This window comes from Callospermophilus lateralis, chromosome 4, assembly GCF_048772815.1.
Source record: "Callospermophilus lateralis isolate mCalLat2 chromosome 4, mCalLat2.hap1, whole genome shotgun sequence".
Taxonomy (NCBI): domain Eukaryota; kingdom Metazoa; phylum Chordata; class Mammalia; order Rodentia; family Sciuridae; genus Callospermophilus; species Callospermophilus lateralis.
In genome coordinates, this window is record NC_135308.1 from 108,789,587 (window position 1) to 108,811,663 (window position 22,077).

At 33.0% G+C, this 22,077-nt stretch overlaps 1 pseudogene; it reads right to left on the reverse strand.

The window, feature by feature from the left end:
* Positions 1–4,014: 4,014 nt before the first annotated feature.
* On the reverse strand, positions 4,015–4,949 carry LOC143398483 (olfactory receptor 6C75-like; annotated as a pseudogene).
* Positions 4,950–22,077: the final 17,128 nt, after the last annotated feature.

Consider the following 22,077-nt stretch of genomic DNA (forward strand, 5'->3'; position numbering starts at 1 on the left):
TAACATTGCATATTTTAACTATGAAATATGACTGCAGAATAAGCAACCTTACTGACACTCTAAACAATAATGTGGGTATGGTACTCATGACCTAATGTAACCTATTGTTATAGTGGCTGCTTGGACAAAGGGCCACTCTGCCACCTTCCCTGCCCTTGCACCTTGTCTCTGTGTCTCCTTTCTTTGAGATTGTTTACAACTGACACCCAACGTGGGGCATGAACCCATGACCCTGGGATTAAGGATCCCATGCTCTACCAATTGAGCTGTTTTCCATCTCTTCTCAACAGGCTCATGCTATAGTCAACAACTGTTCTCACCTTTCGGGACCCTATGTAAAAATCTGTAAATCCACAAGTTCCACTTTCTTATACACTTTGACGAATGGAGGTTACCCATTTCCCTTCTTTTCATCCTTACTCCTTTCTTCATGTTTTTCATTGATAAATCAATGTCCAGTTTGGATTCAGCATGATGCATGAGACATATCAATTATAATTGGACTTAAGGGACTTCACAACCTGATCCCCAAGTTTTGTTTTATTGTGGATAAAGAGAATATCACCAAACAAAAGGACAAAGTTCACTTTCCTCTAAAGAGAAGATACACTGAAAGAGGATCCCAAGCTACTAGACTTCCAGTGACTTCCAGTGGGGAAATACAAAATCATTAACAACATCAGATCAACAGCTGTTGGCTCAAATGGGGTTAAAATGTCCTCCAGAAAACGTAGTTTCTGCTTTGATTGCCAAACTCACACAGAACTTTGTAAATGGTTTGGTCTTAACAATAATGTTGTTCAGTTGTTGTACCCCAGCTATGGAAATTCAGTACAGTCAGACTCCTTGACTTCTAAAACCCATTATACTATCTGGGTTCACTTGGCTAAAGTTGTTATATACCTACAAAAATGTCTCATGGTACCCATTGTTAATGTCTTAACAGGCTAATTGTGTTCTTACCATCCCTACAGGATTTAACAGGCCACCATCCTGCATAATGGATTCATAAAAGGGCTATTCCCCTTGATAAAAACTGTGATGATTCAGAGAGCCTTCTCTCTAAGACAAAATTTGTCACTTTGACATTGTCCTTAGTGGGTATCCCTGGACTAGCTGTTAGGGCTTACAAAACCAGCATAAAACTGGGCTGTGCTATGGCAAATAATTTTAATTCTACCTCTGTGTCAATTAATATGCTTCATGAAGAACAAAAACAACATCATCAAACCATATTTGACAATTGGGCTGCAATTGATTATTTGTTATTATTACATCATAAAGGATGTCAAGAGTTTAATAATATGTGTTGCTTTAACTTAAGTGATAATAGTAATTGTATTTCAAAGGAGTTAAATTACTTTAATGATATCATTGATAAGATCCGACAAGGTGATGAAGGTTTAGACTTTTTGGATTGGCTAACTTCATGGTTACCTAACTTTGCTTAGGTCAAGCACTTATTCATAGCTGGATGTTTACTAATACTGGAATTGTTATGTTGTATTTGCTATTGTCAATACCTACCCTATTTTTTTTTGCCTCCACCAACATTAAGAAGGAAACACACATTATTCAACCAAACGCCTTAAAAGAAAATAAAACAAAACAAAACAAAAACAAGAAAGGGGAGCCGTAGGGGTTCTGTGTTTGGGATTGAGGTCCCTGATGGCTGTAGCATGCTTGGTGCCTTGGAAAGTTTCTGTGCAAAGGCATAGGATGCCCAGTTTCTATGGTAATGCCCTCCATGCTAGATTCTTATCAGCTTCAACCTTAATCTTAGGCACATAACTCTTGGGAATAAAGGAACTTGCTTGCTTGATAACTGCAATGCTTTTCCATGCTCTGGTTCTCCTGGAGCTGCCCGCCTAAAAGTAACTTTAGAGAATGGACCTTGTTGAAAACTGCACAAACCTCTTAACATTACATATTGTAACTATGAAATGTAAGTGCAGAATAAGCAACCTTACTGATATTCTAAACAATAATGTGGTTATGGTACAAATGACCTAATGTAACCTATTGTTATGAAAAAATGTGGCTGCTCTGACAAAGGGCCACACTGCCACCTCCCCTGCCCTGCATTTTGTCTCTGTGTCTCCTTTCTTTGAGATTCTTTACAATTATTCACACATTTCTGCCACTCTCCTCAAAGATTGAATGATATTAATTATTTTAATTTTGGAAGATGTTGAAGTTAGCATTATTAAATGACTGTACCTAAACAGTTCCCTTAGCATTGTGTGGATTAGAGATAAAGAAAAATAATTTTTATGAAAGCATAAATATAATATAGAAAGTAGATACACAGAACTGGAAAATACCACCACCATTCCTGAGTTATCAAGTTGGTCCTAGAAGAAGAAGAAGAAGAAGAAGAAGAAGAAGAAGAAGAAGAAGAAGAAGAAGAAGAAGAAGAAGAAGAAGAAGAAGAAGAAGAAGACGACAAATGTGGTTTACTTTTATAGACACATAAATAAGTAGATTATTTTAGAAAAATATTGATGGCTGTGGTGGCACAGGCCTATAATCCCAGCAGCAGGAGGATCACAAGTTCAAAGTCAGCCTCAGCATCTTAGTGAGACCCTGTCTCAAAATAAAGAATAAAAAGGACTGGAGATGTGGCTCAGTGTTTAAGTGCCCTTGGGTTTCATCCCTGGTATCAATAAAGCAATAATGAAAAAAATAAAGAAAGAAAAATATTAGGTCATTTATTCTTAACTTAGAGGAATTTAATTAAGTAGAAAACAAGACAAAAAAAATGTCATGCAAGGTTAAAAAATAACTCCTATCCTCTTTTTCTACTCTAATTAAATTATCTCTATATTTGTTTCACCTTTCCAAGTAAGTGTACATATACAGACACACATACAATTAAGACTCTTCCAAAATTGTCTGGTTGTATAATTCTTACTTAGACCTCATGGATGATAATCTCTCATGTTTTTCTCACGTTTTTCTTGCAGTAAGGGTGATTAAACCCGGGTCCTCAGGCATGCTAGGCAAGTGATCTACTAGTTAGATCCCTAGTGACAGATCTTAATAATTATAATTTTTTTTAGCCAATCACCACTTGTAATTTCAAGTGATTCAATGTTCAGTATATGAATGTTGCTTTGTTGAGTATTTTTATTATCTAGAACATCAGCAATGTTTTATGGAAATGTGAAATAAGGAAGTTCTAGTGTGAGATAATGTTAAGAAATTTTCATCCTTATCAACCATTTAACTTTGCTAGAATCAACTTCCAATATGATTATTCACTAATGAAAATCAATTGACTATGTATGTGTTTTTGAATTATGCAGACAATAATGTGACATTGTCCCATGATTACAAAAACAGCATGAGACAGTGAATGCTACATACATACAATTTCTGTATGCTTGAAGGAAGACTTTTTAATGAAATATTACAGTATAAATAATAAAAATTATTATAAATAATTTATTGAGTCTATAAAAAATGACCACCAATGTTTGTCTGATGTATTTTTCATAAAACCTCAGCAATCAGAATTTTATTGTTTTACAATATTTTGCAATAATATTTCACCTTAGAGCATAAGGCTGACCATTAAACAATTCTAGGGTTAGGGTTGATGAATCCCTTCACAGTTTAAAATTAATGTCTAACACTGACTCTCCCAAAGATGTGTTACTGACAGCCGGCTGCTAATTGGAGGCCTTACTGAGGACATGAACAGTCAACACAAACTGCTCATAAGAAAATGATTTTAGGAGTAAATTCTCAATCTTTCTTGATTTGATATGAGAAACAGTAGGGATTATTGATTTACCTAAAATTTAACTACACAGGTGCAAAATCAAGTGTTCTATATATTACCTTAAAATAGTTAAGTCTCTGTTTTTAGGCTAACTGGGACAAGAGGTGTTGGTGATATACAAATATGTCTAAGCAAAGAAGCAAAATGAGGTGTTCAGAAAGAATTTATAGGTAATTTTTCATTCAGTTTTGCCTCAAGAGGTCCATTTTCCCACATAATCACACTCATTAACTTGCAGAAAATACCATCCTCTGGTCCATGCTCTTGAAGACCTGCTTTACTTACTGATTTCTTAGTGTATATATGAAGGATTTCAGGAGAGGAGCCTCTGAAGTGTTGAGCACAGCTACTCCTTTGCTTAATGTCACCCTCTCCCTTGCAGAGGGCTGAATGTTCATGAAGATGCAGCTGCCATAAGAAAGGGAGACAACTATCATGTGGGAGGAACAAGTGGAAAAGGCTTTTTTCCTTTAATTTGTAGAAGGAATTTTCAGAATTGTCCAGATGATATTTGTGTAGGAGAGAATAACTAATGTTAAGGTGACCATGAGTGTTACCACAGCTAAAAGAACGCCATGAGTTCTAGAAAGTGTTTGTGCAAGAAAGCTGCAGAATTGGGGAAGAGTCACAGATAAAATGATAAATTATATTGGAGGCACAAAAATCCAACTTCAGCAGAAGGAAGATTGGTGGAAAGATGATCAGGAATCCTGCAAGCCATGAGCTGAAGACAAGAAGGATGCAGACTCTGCTGCTCATGATGGTCGTGTAATGAAGAGGTTTGCAGATGGCCACGTAGTGATCATAGGACATAGCAGCCAGGAGGTAAAATTCTGTCACTCCCAAGAAGATGAAAAAAAAAAAAATAACTGATCCACACAACCGTTGTAAGAAATAGTTCTGTCTCCTGTCACAATAGTGACAAGGAATCTGGGGATGCAGACAGAAGTGAACCATATTTCTAGGAAGGAGAAGTTCCAAAGGAAGAAATACATGGGAGTCTGCAGATGAGGATCTGAAAGGGTGAGGATGATAATGATCAGGTTCCCGTCACACTTAGCATGTAGGTAACAAGAAGAAACACGAAAAGTACAACCTGCCATCGTGGGTCCTTTGTCAGTCCAAGAAGAATGAAATCTGTCACTGCAGTGGAATTTCTCATTATGTTTTTTCTCTTTATCAAGGTGTCCTCTAGGTTAATTGTAAAGTATGTGAAGAAATAAGAAAACTACTATCCTAATAAAGAAACAGAAAGAAAATTTTTTTTCGGTGTCTGGCTTATTTCACTTAGAATAATGTCCTTCAGGATTATCCATGATGTCACAAATACCAATGAGGAAGTATCTTTGTTATAAAGCTGAATAATATTCCATTGTTTGTGTAGATGTATATATGTATAAATACTTTTATATTATGGTATATTTAAAATATATATTGTAATATCTTCAAAAGTTACAGATTTGGGGGTATGAAGAATACATAAGACTAGAGAACTAATATTGGTACTATAGTTAATACTATATTGTATCCTAAAAATGTGATTTGGGAGCAAATTTTAGGTGCTCTTGTGATAAGAAAACAAACAAACTTGACTTAGTAATCATTTTACTAAGCATATATATTTATTTATATATTTATATATGAAAACATGATTATACACCTTAAACATATACAAAACAGAATATCATGTAAACACATATAATTTTAAAACAATTCCTATTTGTTGTTTTAGAGAAAAATTATTTTTTAGTACATTGACACAAAATACTTTTTAAAATCTGTTATCACAAATATTAGTTATTCCTTTGTTTTCTTTATTATATTTTCACAATTTTAGTATAAATCTCTGTCTTTTGAATATTTCAATATATTCATTGAAAACAAAGAAAAAATAATAAAAATTTTTAGAGTAAAATCTTTTCAAAAACAAACAAACAAAAACACTTGAGAACTCACTCTCTGTGTAACACAGTACGTTTTGATGTTGCTTTCCTCTTCATTAAAAAATATTTTATAGTTTAACGAATTTATTTCTCCTCCTGCATTCAAACCACTACAAACTATCAGGATAAGTCAGTCATCCAAAGCAATGTGTCCATGATAATAATATATGGAGATGTCTAATGAATGGGAGGAAGCCACCAGTCTAAGTCCAAAGTTTGTATTGCATGACAACTACCAATCTGTTAAAATGGCCTCTGGTATGGCAGGAGATGTGGTTCAGTGGTAGAGTGCTTACATGGCATGAGTGTGGCCCTGGGTTCAATCCTTAGCACCACATATAAATGAATAAATAAATAAATAAAATAAAATAAAAAACCCATTTACAACTAAAATTATTTTTTAAAAAATGGTCTCTGTTATATAAAGCCATACTTAAATTTAAATTTTCACCAATTTTACTTTTCTAAACTGGAGACACTCCTATTTGTCTTCTTTTCCAAACCACAAAGCACTTTCCCACATTATTTCTTTTTTTGTGGATGATGAATGGGATATTTCAATATTCAAGGTAATATTTGAGGGGAAAAAACTATTTTCTTTTGCATCTCATAGCACTCTTGGTGTTATACAAAATTTGTTTGTTCATTTTAAAAGTTATTTATTTTTTTCAGATATATTTTCACATAAGTTCATTTTAAAAATAATTAAGTATCCAGACAAATTGCCTACGTCTGAATTTCTCTTTTCGTTTCTATGTTTTCCATAGTTATCAGTGCTCTAGAACAGAAAAACATTTCTTCAGGATCAGTGAACTGGTTTAATAGTTGAATCAATTGTACCCCAATTTTTATCTATAAATGTTCTGGGAGGCATATATTCCAACTTTTCATTATCTGCTCTCTTTATTCTCATATGATAAACAGATTTTTGTCTTCTACTTTTATATGATGGGTGCTACACTCCATAAAATTCATATTGAGCAAAAGTAAAATATAAAGCTTATCTGCTCTATCTTAAAAACTATGAAGTTGTTATTTTGGATCTCATTATTTCTAAATTTCTGGCATTGACTATGGTATAAATGGTTGCAACCTGATATCTAGACACATAAACACAGAGACATACACACACAAATCATATATTCCTATCAGTGACTAAATATTCATGCTATAATGAACAAAAGTATTACATGATATTATTGACTGACAGAATTTTTGAAATTGTCTTTCATTTATATATTTCATAGAATTTGTGTGGTTTCATTTTAATTATATACAATGTGTATAACAGAAAATGGTTGCATAAATACAAGTATGTTTTATTAAAGAAAAATTATATTCTAAAAAAATACTTTACTTTTTGGTAAATATGACTGGTTTAGTCAATGATATTTCTAATGACTTATTAATTTGTCTAAAAATGTGTATGTCAGAATTTTTCAACAGTTTTTAATCTGCTTTTACTCTGTCACTTTATATTTGTAACCAATCATCCAAGATATTTATTAAAGGTCAATTTCAAGAGCCCCTCTACAGTTTTCACAAGATAGCACACATTAATCCACTTGCATACATTGACCCAAATATTCAAAGGATGGAGTGTCCCAGGTTATCTTACCCATGCCATTTAAACAAGTATTATCTTGATACTTGACATAAGTTAGGTTACAGTGAAGGTTAATTGGAGTGTCTTCCCAAGCCTGATGGACAAGATGGATGATGTGACCTTCTGAGCAGAAACAATGCTATTCAGGTGGGCCTTAATTTTGTCTTCCTTATTTACAATGAACTCAGGGGGATTAGTTGAATAGGTAAACAAAAGGTACCATGGAGACTGGTGTTCTCAGACCCCATGTGTTAAATAATAGTCCAAATTAGTATTCAATTTCAAATGAAATACATGGATGATAGTGGTCTGAAATCAAATTTTAGGAGGGCTTAGAAAAATATCCATTTTCTTCATAATCTATGATTTCACAAGGAGAAGAAACATAAGGACAGAGTAATAGAGATTAACAGTCTAGCAACAGACAAAACTGTGAATGCATGACTTTTTCTATTTTAGGGAAAAATTAAGCACTCATTGTGATGGTTTAGAATGGCCTAAAGCAATCTCCATTATTCTATATCATAAAAGATATAAGATTACCTTTAAGCTTTTACAGTTTCTCTGACTGATAAAATAGAAATCTGGTTATCATTATCATTATTACCATTTATTCATTTAGTAATTATTTGGTATATTTATTAAGTGTTGAATTAAATTTAATTTTTTTTTACTCTTACTGAAATAAGTAAGAATTTTTATATTACTTAAAAATCTCAGAGTTACTTATCCAAGTCCAATGCAAACAATATTCCTCCCCAGGTTATTATACACTGGTTTTAACTGAAAAGACTCCTTTTACATCATTATTGTTAGAGTTTTATTTAGTTGATATTTAACTCAGGGCTCCATGTATCAACTAAATAAAACTCAATCAAAATTTGGATTGATTATTGTTTCTATGGGGAGAAATGAAATTATTTAATACATAAGATTGCTATGATTAGGGCTGTGATTGTGACTCAGTGGTAGAGCGCTTGCCTGGCATGTATGAGGCCCTGGGTTTGATCTTCATCACCACATAAAAATAGATAATTAAAAAAATGTATTGTGTCCAACTACAACTAAAAATAAGTATACACAACACGCACACACACACATATATACTTAAAGATTTCTATGATTAAAAAAAAGGAGGTAAGAAATACAGAGTGTAGAAGGAAGAAAGAAACTATCAAATAGAAGAACACCTGTATTAAACTCTATGCACATCATGGAAATTTATCAATGATCAAAATCAATAACTTGAGTAATATGTCTTAAACATGCTCATGTTTAGTTAAAAATATCATTGGAAGAATAATTATATGATGTCTGTAGGCCAGAATCATTTAAAAATATACATTATAAAATACTTGTAATTAAATGATATGTGGGAAATGGCCTTAATGTATAGGACTGATTTCATCTTAACTTGATATATGCAAAGTCCTGTTTTCAAAGAAGGTCATCTTCATAGTTTCCAGGTAGACCTGAATTGTTGAAGTGCATTTCAAAACCAGTGTAGTATTGAAAATCCAGGCATAGAATATTGATTTTAAACCATAACATATCTCTCATGAATGTAACAGTTTATGTGCTTTCACAAATTTTAGCAGAACCTTCCTTTATATTAGTATTTTCTTTTTTTTATTGGTTGTTCAAAACATTACAAAGCTCTTGACATATCATATTTCATACATTAGATTCAAGTGGGTTATGAACTCCCATTTTTACCCCAAATACAGATTGCAGAATCACATCAGTTACACATCCACAATTTTACATAATGCCCTATTAGTAACTGTTGTATTCTGCTACCTTTCCTATCCTCTACTATCCCCCCTCCCCTCCCCTCCCATCTTCTCTCTCTACCCCATCTACTGTAATTCATTTCTATCCTTGTTTATTTTCCCATTTCCCTCACAACCTCTTATATGTAATTTTGTATAGCAATGAGGATCTCCCTCCATTTCCATGCAATTTCCCTTTTCTCTCCCTTTCCCCTCCCTTTCCCTACCACCTCATGTCTCTGTTTAATGTTAATCTTTTCTTCCTGCTCTTCCTCACTGCTCTGTTCTTAGTTGCTCTCATTATATCAAAGAAGACATTTGGTATTTGTTTTTTAGGGATTGGCTAGCTTCACTAAGCATAATCTGCTCTAATGCCATCCATTTCCTTGCAAATTCCATAATTTTGTCATTTTTTTAGTGCTGCGTAATACTCCATGGTGTATAAATGCCACATTTTTTTATCCATTCATCTATTGAAGGGCATCTGGGTTGGTTCCACAGTCTAGCTATTGTGAATTGTGCTGCTATGAACATTGATGTGTCAGTATCCCTGTAGTACACTCTTTTAAGGTATTCAGGGAATAATCCAAGAAGGGCAATAGCTGGATCAAATGGTGGTTCCATTCCCAGCTTTCCCAGGAATCTCCATAGTGCTTTCCAAATTGGCCACACCAATTTGCAGTCCCACCAGCAATGTACAAGAGTACCCTTTTCCCCACATCCTCGCCAGCACTTATTGTTGTTTGACTTCCTAATGGGTGCCAATCTTACTGGAGTGAGATGGTATCTTTGGGTGGTTTTGATTTGCATTTCTCTGACTGCTAGAAATGGTGAGCATTTTTTCATGTACTTGTTGATTGATTGTATGTCCTCCTCTGAGAAGTGTCTGTTCAGGTCCTTGGTCCATTTGTTGATTGGGTTATTTGTTATATTATTGTCTAATTTTTTGAGTTCTTCTATACTCTGGATATTAGGCTCTATCTGAAGTGTGAGGAGTAAAAATTTGTTCCCATGATGTAGGCTCCCTGTTTACCTCTCTTATTGTTTCTCTTGCTGAGAAAAAACTTTTTAGTTTAAGTAAGTTCCATTTGTTGATTCTTGTTATTAACTCTTGTGCTATTATTAGTATTTTCTATAAGGGATTATAGACACATGCATAAGACTGACAGAACATTGTAACTAAACCATAAGTATACAATTTACTCAAGAAGTAAATGAATATTTTAATATAGCTTTTAAAAATAATGCCATTAAAGATTGAAAATTGTCTTAAACCTATTGTTTGAGAGTTTACTAATGATAAGACCTATGTAACTATCTTAGCTTTAGTTAATTTTGAAATTTAACACTGGGATCATATTTTGCCCAAGTGAATGAAGGGATACTATTTATCTGAGTTAGTGATATGCATAGTGAAGGAAAGGAAATATATGAATACATAGTATTGGTCTTTATTTTATACTACCAAAAAGAAAAATTATGAAAACAAATGTTTACAACTATAAATAAGGAGTGAAAGAAAAAGAAAACACTATGGGTAAATTTTGTCCATAGCATATTAACTAATTCTTTTTTTCTTTGTGTTTATAATCTTCTTTATTTTATCTTCTAATGTGAAAAAAAAGTTTACTTTTAAGTTTATTAGGGTGATTGCCAGCTTATAGTAATTATGACTAAAGATAATATGTGTATTAACAGAGATGTGTTTGTGTAAATGTAAATTTTCATTAAACTTGTTAAAATAACTAGGAGTGATACTGCTGAGGGTTTTTTTGTTGTTACATGTGTATTTAACATCACAAGAAATAGCAATTGTACCATTATTTTTCCTATCTACTATATGTGAGTCTTTCTTGTTCCACTTCTTCTTTAGCATTTCATTTTTAAGTTTATATTTTGAAATATTAATAATTCTATTACCTACAGGAATCCATTGGCACTTTATTTTAGTTTTCCTGGAGATCAATGATATTGAGCATAATTTACAAGGCTTAGTTGCCATTTGTGTATTGGTTTTGGTAAAGTTGAGTATTCAGATATTTAGCCACGTAAACTTTTTTTTTTTTTTTTTTGGTGGGTTTTGATAGTTCTTTATATATCCTGGATATACATCTTTTTATTTGTTTGAATTACATATAATATTTAAAATATTATATATATAGACTATTTTTCTTTAACCAGTTATTTTGTTGGAGGTTATGTGGTGACCTACAGCTCCTTCTTGAGTAATCATGTCCTTCCTTGCATAGATGCTCACTCTATCTGCCACATTTGTCCGATTCTAATTATCATGATGTGTGTTCTTATCAGAAAGATCCTTGGTGATCCAAGGTATGTCCTAGACTCTCCAGATGTTAAATTAGAAGCCATATTTCTCACAAATGAGGAAGAGTAGTCATCATAGCTCTGCCTAATCTCTTATAGTGTAAAATGATTTCCTTTCTCTGTATCAATTTTATGTAGCTCCTTGTGACAGTAATGAAAGAAAATGGTAAACTAAAGATGGTGTTGCTGGCAAAAACACTGTGAGAAACAAAAACAAATGCATATTTTGAATAAGTATCTCTTCCACTGAGTGCAAATGGTAAGCTCCTTCATGAAGGCAGTGTGGGGTGTGTGTAAAAATAATAATTTGCTGTCAGGTTTCTGGTTTCTTCCTCTAGCATATGAGCTGTATAAGCATTGGTCTCTGCTATTAGCAGTTTGTTCTCTGGGTAACTCATATTTAAATTTAATCTTTGCTCTCATAGCCAAATTTTTCATGAGTCCATTATTAAGTATTTAGATGAATGATTCAGGGTAACAACATTGTTTGCAAAATAAGTCATCATATCCTCTTATTTATTATATATCTTCTCTTCACGTGGGTACTTTGCTGAAAAGTCACATGGAACACAAACACCTAAATAATCTAGGTCCATTGCAAGACTCATTCAAGCTCCAGATACTTTAATTTGTCTTTTGAAATGCTTGACTACACAATACATTACAAACTACTGTACATGAGTCAGAGTAAAATCTTGTATATGGCTAATTGTAAGATTCTTGATAACACGAACAACTGGATATATACCTGTAAAATGGCTACTAGTGAAGAAAGATTTCCATTCCAACTATGATTTAAGGTTATACCTGTTCTAAATCACAAATGGTATATTGCTATTTTCATTTTCATTGTTTTTAGTAATCTGTCTTTAGTTTCCCTCTGTATATAAACAATACAAAGTTTGTTTTTACTTGTTTCTTTATTTAATACAAAGTTTATATCAAGAACTGTTTTAGATGTATTTGAAATAGCAGCTGAGAAAAATGACAGACACCTATCCACATAAGTTATATAGAGACAATGTATTATAAACAGAATAAGTAAAAATTTATTTTTGTTAATGATGACAATACAAAATTAATAAAACCTCAACAAAGGTAACTGCTCTATCATGGAGACATATTCCCAGTCCCTTTTATTTTATTATTGGTGTTTAGTATTTACACATTTAGCAAGATTACTTGTGACAGGGTCATACCACTACACCTACATGATTTTATCAGTTTAATTCTCAACTATCTCTTTCTTACTCTTCCCACTTTCATCCTCTCATCCCATTCTTCTGCCCTACAAACCTCTATTCTATTTTCATGAGATTGCTTTCTTTTTTTTCTCTCTCTTTCTTTCTAGATTCTTTCTTTCTTTCTTCTGAGAGAAACAAGATACTTAACTTTCTTTAGTCTGGCTTATTTTGCTTAACATAATGTTCTCTATCAGTTTTCCTGCAAATGGAATCATTTCTTTTTTCTCTATGGCTAAATAAATGTCACTATGTATTTATACCAGATGATCTTTATACACCCATCTGGACATTGAGGCTTGTTCCATAACTTGACATCTTGGACACAAAGCCTGGTTTCATAACATGCTATTGTGAATAGCACTACAATAAGTATGGGCATATATATATATATATATATATATATATATATATATATATGGCTATAGAATGTGAATTTTAAGTCTTTGAATAAATGTCAAGAAGTGGTATAACTGAATAATATTTCCAGTTCAATCCCAGCTTTTAAATGAAAAAAAGTAATTACATTTTAATTCAATTATATAACATTTAAAATATTTCCTAGAGAAATTGCAAAACACTGAAGAGAATTTTTGTAAAAAGTAAAAAATCACAAAATTATATTTTCAATATACAGTAATTAAAACACACCTCCTATATCTGAGGATAATGTCTTTTCCTGAGCAAAACATAAAATACATTTTTTGGTAAAATACTTATTATTTAAGAAGATGTAATCAAAAACTGTTGGAAGAGTAGCATATCAGCAAAACAGAAGAAAACTAATTCTATTTGGGTGAGAAATATATTAAACAAATGTGCCCGTAAACTGTTAGAGAAAAAAAAAAAAGAACGAATGTACAAGAATGAGACGGAGAGCAACACTGATTTGAGTTAGATACTCAAATTTCACTCTTTCATATTTTAATTACCCATCAATATGCCTTTACCTCAAGACACCAGATCTTTTCATCTACTTTTGAAAAACACAATCTTCCTTGCCATGTTCATGAAGCCTTGATAGACCTGCTGATTCCTTACGCTGTAAATAAAAGGATTCAACATAGGAAGCACTGAGAATTTTAGTACAGCCACTTCCTTACTCAAAGACACTCTCTCTCTTTCTGAGGGTTTAATGTATATAAAAATGGAGCTGTCATAATGATGGAAATGACAATCATGTGGGAAGAACACGTGGAAAAAGCCTTTGTCCTCTGAGTAGTAAAAGGAATCTTCAAAATTGTTCTGATGATATATATGTAGGACAAAAATATCAATGCCAAAGTGACCATTAGAGTAAACAGAGCATAAGCAAACACCATCACCTCTAAGATTCTTATGTTTGAACAAGAAAGTGGAATAAGCAGAAATAATCACAGGTAAAATGACCAATGATATTAGACCTACAATAATCAAGCTGTAGCAGCAACATGAGCACGAGGAAGACAAATAAGAATGAGACAAGCCAGCAAGCAAAGAAAAGCATTGTGCAGACTTGTCATTCATGATGGTCATGTAATGCACAGGCTTGCACATGGCAATGTTGTGACCATAGGACATGGCAGTCAGGTGGCATAATTCTATGACTCCCAAGAAAATAACAAAAAAAATAACTGAGCTATATAACCATTAAATCAAATGGTTTTATCTCTTGGAATAATGGTACCTAGGAACTTGGGTATACTGACAGTTGTGAATGAAACTACCAATAGAGAGAAATTCCTGAAAAAAAAAAATACATGTGAATCTGAAGATGGGGATCCAGCAGGGTAAGGATGATGATGGTCAGGTTTCCAGGAATGCCGAGCATGTAGGTGAGAAAGAGAAAAGACGAATATTACCTCCTGGAGTCTGGGATCCTGTGACAGTCCCAGGAGGATAAACTTTATTAATTCTGTTTGGTTTCTTTCTTTTTCTTTTTCTTTCTTTCTTACTTTTTTTTTTTTGCTTACTTTTCCTTTTGTCAAACCTAGAGAAGAAAGCACAAAGAAAAAGAACATGAGAATTAATAAATATCCAAGTTTGGATCTGGATTATTCTGAAATATTGTATCATTTCCACCTTCAGAAGAAATGGAAAGCCACCTAAGAATGACAATTATCCTTTAATTTCCTCCTGTTTACAGTGAAAAACCTTAGTTGTGGCATATTAAGAAATAGTTTTGTATTAAAACTTCAATGAGATGCCACCTCACATCATTAAAATGGTTATTTTTAACAAAAGAAGCAGATAAAAAAGCCCTGCTCCACAGATATTCTAGTGAATATGTAGAGAAAGGACTCAAATACATTTTAAGTCAGAATATAAATTAATAATGCCACTAGGGAGAACAGCAGGGTGGTTCTCAAAACATTAAAACAGAACTACTAGATGATCCAGCTTTTCCTCTCTGGGGGTATAATTAAGGGAAATGAGGTCAGCATACCAAAGAAATACCCATGTACCCTTGTCTTTGTGGCGCTATTCACAGAGTGAATATAGATTCAACCTAGGTGCTCATCTGTAGATGAATGGACAAAGAAAATGTGGCATACTTATAATGGAGCAGTATTCAGCCATGAAGAAATATAAAATCTTTGCAGCAAAATAAATGGAATTGGAGGACATATGTTAAGTGAAATAATCCAGATAACAGAAAGTCATGCATCACATGTTCTCTCTCATGTGTGGAAAGTAAAAAAAAAAAAAAAAAACTGGACCTGAAAGTAGAATACTGATTTATAGTGATTAGAAAGGGGAAATGGAAATGGTAGGGCTTGAGGGGGAGAATGGAAGAAAGATGGTTAGACATGATCAACGCAAACTATATGCATGTATAGAAAATCATACTGAATTACATTAATATGTCTGTCTAATGCATATTTATGAATAAAATGCATTTATAAAGATAAAAATTCTGGGTTTTACAAAGATTGCAATATTTGGCAAGGGTTTGTAGCCAGAGTTTTCTGATTCCCATTATTATATTTAACATTTCAGAAATGTTTCTTCAACAGTTTTTTTCCAAATAAAATCGCTTTTGTCACTGCTCCTATCTGTGTAGATATCTCCTTTTTAAAAGGACAAGAATTATACAATCACATAAATAGTTGCAGAAAAGACCTTTGGTAAAATCCAGCACCCATTTATGTTTTAAATGCTAGTGAAACTAGGTAGAGAAGAAACTTAACTCAATTTTGTATAGGCTATGTATGGAAAACCCAAAACCAACTTTCTACTGAATGGAGAAAACTGAAATAATTTTTTTTCTAAAATCAGGAACCTGACAAGGTTGTCCAATCTTCCAAATCCTATTCAGTGTATTTCCTGAAACTCTTGTCAGAGCAATCAGTCAAGAGAAGGGAATTAAATGGCTACAAATAGTAAATGAAGTCAACTTATCTGTTTGCTCACTATATGATCCTGTATCTAGAACCCCCCCCAAAAAAAAATACTCTTCCAGAAGATTCTAGAGCTAATAAATTTCCCAAATAGCAAAATACAATACAAAATTCATAAATCTATAGCTTAAGTATAGTCAAATGTTAATTCTCCTAAGAAATTATGAAAACTATTCAGTCGCAGTAACATAAAAAGCAAACAAAACAAAAAAACCCACCTCTCCAAATCATATAAACAAACAAAATTGGAACTAACCTAACCAAGGTGATGAAAGATCTCTACAATGAAAATTGTAGAATGATGAGGAAAAACTCTAAGAAGATGTTAGATGATGGAAAGAGCTTCTAAGTTCTTGGATGTGCAAAATTAATATTGCCCAAATGGCCATACTGCAAAAATAATATACAGATTCATTGCAATGCAACCTCTGTCAAAATAACCATTGCATTTTTTACAGAACTAGAAAAACACTCCTGGAATTCATTTGGAAGAATTAGAGACCTAGAACAGTCAAAGAAATCCTGAACAAGAAAAGAGGGTGGGTAGCTGGAAGCATCACAATACTTAATCTCAAATGACACTATAGAACTATATCAATGAAAACATTATGATATTGGCATCAAAATATAAATGAAGGTCAATTAAATAGACTTAAAGACACAGCAATAAACCCATACACTTATGCTGGCTGACAGTTGACAAAGGTGCCCAAATACACATGCTGGAGAAAAGATAACCTGTTTCACAAATGGTGCTGGGAAAACTGTGTATCCATATAGAGAAGAATGAAACTAGATATCAATCTCTTACCCTGCAGAAAAGTTAAATCAAAGTGGATAAAAGACCTAATTTGGAATTAGACCAAAAATTCTGCAACTTGCTAAAAGAGAACATAGGGTTAACAATCCAACATATTTGTGCAGCCACCAACTTCCTTAACAAAATCCCTAAAACTCAAAAAATAAAACCAAAAATAAATATGTGGAATGAATTCAAGCTAAAAGCTTCTGCATAGCAAAAGAAATGATTAAGAGCATGAACAGAGAGCCTAAAGAATAGGAGAAAATCTTTGTCAGATTCTCGCCTGATAAGGGATTAATATCTAGAATATATAAAGAACTCATTATATTTAACACAAAAATAAAATAAAATAATCAATAAATTGGCAAAAAATCTAGATGGACATTTCTCAAAAGAAGAAACACAAATGGTCAACATATTAAAAAGTTATTTAAAAACTATAGTGATTGAGAAAATGAAAATCAAAACTACAAGAAGATTTCATCTTACTCTTGTCAGAATGGCAATTATCAAGAATCCAAATAATAATAAATGCTGGTGAGGATGTGGGGGGAAAGGTACCCTCATACTTTGTTGATGGGGATGCAAATTAGTACAACTACTTTGGAAAGCAGCATGAGGATTCCTCAAAAGACCGGGAATGAAGCCACCATATGAACCAGCTATCCCACTCCTTGGTATTTAACTAAAAGAACTAAAATCAGCATACTATAGCAGTATTGTCACATCAGTTTTTTTTAACAGTGCAATTCACAATACCATGTTATAGAAGCAGCCCTGGTAAACAATAGAAAAAATTAAGAAAATGTGATCTATAAACACTTGAAATTTACTCATCCATAAAAAAAAAGAAATGGGCTGGGGATGTGGCTCAAGCGGTAGCGCGCTCACCTGGCATGCGTGCGGCCCGGGTTCGATCCTTAGCACCACATACAAACAAAGATGTTGTGTCCGCCAAAAAAACTAAAAAATAAATATAAAAAAATTCTCTCTCTGCCTCTCTCCCTCTCTCTGCCTCTCTCCCTCTTGCTTTAAAAAAAAAAAAAAAAAAGAAAAGAAATTATGGCATTTGCCAGTAAATCAATGTAAATAGACAACACCAACCTAAGTGACATAATACAGACTTAGACAATCAAGTATTGGGTGTTTTTTCGTATGCAGAAGCTAGAGAAAATTAAGGGAAAAAGGTAAGAGGTCATAAAGACAAAGGGAAAATCAGTGGAATAGAGAGAAAGAGGGAAGAGGAGTAGGAAACGGGAGGAAATAATGAATTTGACAAAATTACACTATGTACATGTATAAATATACCACAGTGAATTCCACCTTTACATATATCTATGAAGTATAAATCAATAATAAATAAATAATGAGCGAAAGAAAGACCAGTAGAGGAAGGAGAATGGGGGAGGGAGGAGGGGAGGGAAAGGGAGAAGGGACACTGGGGACTCAAGTGGAATGAAACACATTTCTTGCAGAATAAACCCAACTACTATGTGCAACTATAATAAGCAAATAAAACAGTAAATTCCATTCAGAGTTATTAAAAATATGAAGGATGCATTGTTTTTATAATGTGAGTGCTTTGTCCTTTGCTATCTATCAACTTTTACTGCCACTTATCAGCTTTTCCACTCCTAGTATTAACCCACTGGACGTCAGAAATACTGAAGCCATTGCCATGAGTGACCTAGAGTGTCAGAGACAGAGGGGAGAAGAAGTAAAAAGCAATGTACCCTGGAAGGCTGGAGTCTGAGGTTTATATCAAGTGAATCTCTTGCAAAATTTTATAATATTTTGGTGGACCTAAGTGTTGTTTTATGACCTTTGTGCCAATTCTACCTAGTTTTCTTTCTAGTTAAAATGATAAATGTTATTATTATTGTTCATATTTGAGGATATCCTCATTTAAAGAAATATAATAGCATATCTTGAGAAAATTTGTTTTCATTATTTATTCTTTAAAAATTATAATTTTATGCTTTCATTTTTTAAAAAGAATACACTGACACATGCCTGTAATCCCAGAAACTCAGCAGGCTCACACAGGAGGATCACAAATTCAAAGTCAGCCTCAGCACTTATCAAGATCCTGTCTCAAAATAAAAAATAAAATGCCCTAGGTATGTGGCTCAGTGGCTAACTGAACCTGGGTTCAGTCCCCAGTATCAAAATAAAAAAAATTTAAAAAAAATAAAAAGGACTGTGGATAGTTCACTGATAAAGCACCCCTGACTTCTATCCATAGTGCCATAGATATTTTCATAGAAAAGAATGAGGACATAAAGTTTTGAATCCATTCCATTTTCTAGGTCAGAAAATTAATTATTCCATGTGCTCAGTTTCTGTATCTAGAAAAAAAATAATTTTTTCTCCTGTAACAAATCAATTTCAAAGGTTGTTTGGGAGTGTTAATTTAGTTAATATACATGAAGGATTTGGAAATATATTTAACAATTAATGAAAACTGTAGAGACTTCATTCTATGCATAAAATGTTCCTTAACCATTGAGCCAGAACCCTTTGGCATTAGGTGGTTGTCCTGTACAAAAGTCTATGTCTTAGATAAATAGAGGGTTTTTATTTGTTTGTTTGTTTGTTTTTTGTGTGGTGCTGGGATTAGAACCTAGTGCCTTGTGCATTCAAGATGCAAGGCAAGCACTCTACAAACTGAGCTATATCCTCAGCCCTAACTGAACTATATTCTCTGCCTAATAAATAATAATATATATATTTAATACAAAGAAGATTGGATAAGAACAACAGAGTAGAAACTACCTGATTATGCCAGACCTATCTCTATTAGGTAAGGGATTCCTTAGCTTTGTGGCATCCTCATCCGGGATTTGGTCATTGCATATTAGGCCGTTTTTCATGGCATTTCAGCATTGGTATACATGGCCCAGTTTGCTTCTCAGAGCCTCATTAATATTAATCTTTCTGGAAGGAATTGTGAAGCTTGCAGACAAATACACACTCGCTTACACATATATGCACACAGTATAACTAGAATTTTAAGTAACATGTTGTAATGATACCCCAAATCCCTCTTTCCATCACATTAGGTATAATACTGATTGTGCACTTGCCATTAGAACCTAATACACATCCCCCCTAAACCTTAGACTGTACTGAAATCTTTTGCGAATTGCATTATTTTGTGTATTCTTGAAAGTTAGGACAGGGTTTTCAAGGCTATTTTTCAACGTTTTCTAGTGACTAGCTTAGGTATAGTCAATTTAAAAGAAACATTGATCTAGTAATTAATGTTGAGTTTGTTGTTGAATCAAATGCTGCCTTCAGGTGCAGTTCCCTGTTTTATGCTCTGTGCCAGCCTGGACAGTAAACTTAGGTTTTATCGTTCTTTTACAAGAGGTATTTCCCAACATTACAAAGTAATCTTACATACTTGATCCAAATTTCTTATACTGAATAAGTTTAAAACAAAAGACAGAAAGGAAACTATGTTTCCTTGATATATGAATTTAAAGAAAACACATTTTTCTAAGATTTCTTTTATCCTCCTTCCAAGCTACTTTACTCCTGCTCTAGTAATGTCACTCTTACCTCCTCAAAGTTTGTGATTATAAGCAGGAGTTTTCCAAAACACCCTGAGGTGACAAACTACCTTCTCATTAAATAAACAAGTTTGGGTTTCTATTGAAGGAATTTCAATTACTTACTGATATGGGAGACCTTTATTTTATGAATATATTTCACATTATTTTTATACGGTGCAAAAGTATGAATGCTGTTTTTAAACTTGTTTTAAGTTTATTGTGCATCTATTTCTTTCTTAAACTTGCTATTAATGTAACATTTTTTGAATAATAATAATAATACCAACACTCGCTTTTTTTTTTTTTTTTTTTTTTGCTACTGATTAAAGCTGTGAAGCAATGTGAGAGGGGGTGGGAGGGAAGACATTAAGAGGTACAGAAGGGGTTTATGAGAGCATAAAAAAATTTAAATTTCTATAGAAAGTCTCCAAAGACCAGAGAAAATACTTAAATAAATTCTACTAGCAGAGGATCTATATTCAAGAATTAAGGGTGGAATACCATGCTTTTAATGTAAAAAAAAACTTATGAAAATTCAATGGATTGTATTCATTTGCCAATATTAAATAAGACTGATAAAATTATGAGCATTTATACAATTTTGATATTTAATAAGGTGCATGTAATTTTCAGAGCCTTCAACTATTCCAAGGAATTATTTGTGTAGCAATGAACTTTCCTCTTAATACTACCTTCGTAGTGTCCCAGAGATTTCAATATGTTTTGTCAGAGTTCTCATTTTCCTCTAAGAATTTTTTAATCTCCTCCTTGATAACTTTTGCAATTGATTGTTCATTTAGTAGCATATTATTTAGTCTCCAGGTGTTGGAGTAATTTTTACTTTTTATTTTGTCATTGATTTCTAATTTCATTCCATTATGGTCTGATAAAATGCAGGGTAGTATCTCTACTTTTTGTATTTGCTAATAGTTGCTTTGTGGCATATTGTATGGTCTATTTTACGGAAGGATTCATGTGCTGCTGAAAAGAAAGTATATTCGCGTGTTAAAGGATGAAATATTCTCTATGTGTCAGTTAAGTCTAAGTTGTTGATTGTATTATTGAGTTCTACACTTTCTTAGTTCAGCTTTTGTTCGAAAGATCTATCCAATGGTGAGAGAGGTGTGTTAAAACTACACGAGATTATTGTGTTTTGGTCAATTTGACTTTTGAACTTGAGAAGAATTTGATGAACATAGATGCTCCATTGTTTGGGGCATATATATTTACAATTGTTATGTCTTGGTGAATGGTTCCCTTGAGCAGTATGCAATGTCCATCTTTATCCCTTTTGATTAACCTTGGTTTGAAATCTGCTTTTTGATATGAGGATAGAAACACCTGCTTTCTTCCACAGTCCATGTGAGCAGTATGATTTTTCCCAACCTTGCACATTCGATATGTGTATGTTTTTTTCTATAAGTCTCCTGGAGGCAGCATATAGTTGAGTCCTTTAAAAAATCTAATCTGCTAGCCTATGTCTTTGATTGATGAGTTTAGGCCATTAACAGTCAGGGTTATTATTGAGACATGATTTGTACTCCCAGACATTTTTGTTATTTAACTTGAATTTTTTTGTATCAGTGAATCTAAAGCTTAATTTTGCTGGGTTCTTGGTTGGCATCCATTTTCTTTCAGAGCTTGATATATGTTTTTTCAGGACC